General features: G+C 35.9%; 1 long non-coding RNA gene across 1 annotated transcript; it reads right to left on the bottom strand.

Annotated features, from left to right (window-relative positions):
* Positions 1–228: 228 nt before the first annotated feature.
* On the bottom strand, positions 229–614 carry LOC129733851 (uncharacterized). Its single transcript, XR_008729732.1, has 2 exons — positions 510–614; positions 229–452 (listed from the first exon to the last, which is right to left on the bottom strand). It is a non-coding gene; the product is annotated as an uncharacterized LOC129733851 (long non-coding RNA).
* Between the last annotated feature and the right edge of the window lie 724 nt (positions 615–1,338).

Here is a 1,338-nt window from a genome sequence, read left to right as displayed (position 1 = left end):
TTTTAGAATAAAATACAATGAATAAAGCTGTTTTTATTAGGATCACCCTATTTCGGAGCTGGCCACTCTGACGACTTAATGAAAAAATACGGCGGTTTGGTTATTTTCATCGAAAATCCATGTCTGCAATTTTGACCACAATTGAAGCCCTTTGGATGACCAACACTCTTGGGAGATAAACCGAAGTGCTTCACGCCAGAACCGTAACTAGATATATATAATAATCGATTATGAAAATATTTAAAAAAAATTATTATTAAATCTTAATCTTAATATTAATAAACATTATTAAATAAAATAAAATAAAATTATCCGTCATTTGTATTTTTGGTCAACACCAAACGGAACCAGCTCTCAAAACTGTCCTTTGTAGCTTGTAGTGGTTCATTGACCCAATTGTGAAAATTTGAGGCATCCGAAGAAATTGGTTGCTTTGTTGTATTCTTGGTCTTCTACAAAAATAACAACATGAAATAGTTATACTAATAATGTAATAAACAGTAAAATACCTTATTTGCTGGTAATTTCAAAAGCGTTGGAAACTGCCTAATTTACCCAGCAAAGTTATCTCCTGTATCTCCAGTAGTCAGTAGCTCCTGATCGATTATTTCTACAATATCAATAGATTTAAATATTATTATTTTCAAACACTATTAATTGAACTAATTGCCTAGTACACAAATCGGCATCCAAGAGCAATGATAAATTAATTATCCTGTATCATGTTACCCAGTCAACTATCTGCGCCAATCAAATCTGCTTGCTGGTTGACTCTTTGCTGTTGCCGGGAAGACGATCCAAATATTCGGCAGATTTTTGTAGTACCTTGATGGTAGCGACTTATTCCTTTTTTCTATCACCATTCTCCCAGAACTAACGGCAAACCTCAATCAGTTTCTAGCGGCTTTTTTTCACGCGAAACAACCAAAACATTCCTCGGCGACGGCGATTTGTAACAACTGGAGGTTTTTGAGAATGGATTTTCACAAATGTTCTTTAGAATTTACTTACACTTCACAAATCAATAAAAACTATTCGGTTTATTGATTTTTTTTTCAAAAAACTAACACCAAACGGCAGAAAAACAAGAAAAAACTACCGGCGCCGGCGATTCGTACAGCGATTCGCAACTTTTGACTGACGTTTGCGAACGAGAGCAAAAAGAATACGGATACGCATTCGTACGTAAACAAGAATGGCACGTTCGTACGAAAGCAACGATGTTCGAAAGCTCGAATTGGTTAGAACGAATCGGATTCGTATGCGTTCGTATGGCATTCGTACGTTGCTGCTGCTTTCGTACGAAAGCGATACGGCCGTAAACAAGAATAAGGGTGT

Source organism: Wyeomyia smithii, chromosome 1 (assembly GCF_029784165.1).
Source record: "Wyeomyia smithii strain HCP4-BCI-WySm-NY-G18 chromosome 1, ASM2978416v1, whole genome shotgun sequence".
Taxonomy (NCBI): Eukaryota; Metazoa; Arthropoda; class Insecta; order Diptera; family Culicidae; genus Wyeomyia; species Wyeomyia smithii.
Note: the sequence above shows the minus strand (reverse complement) of the source record. Positions and strands in the feature narration are given on the sequence as shown.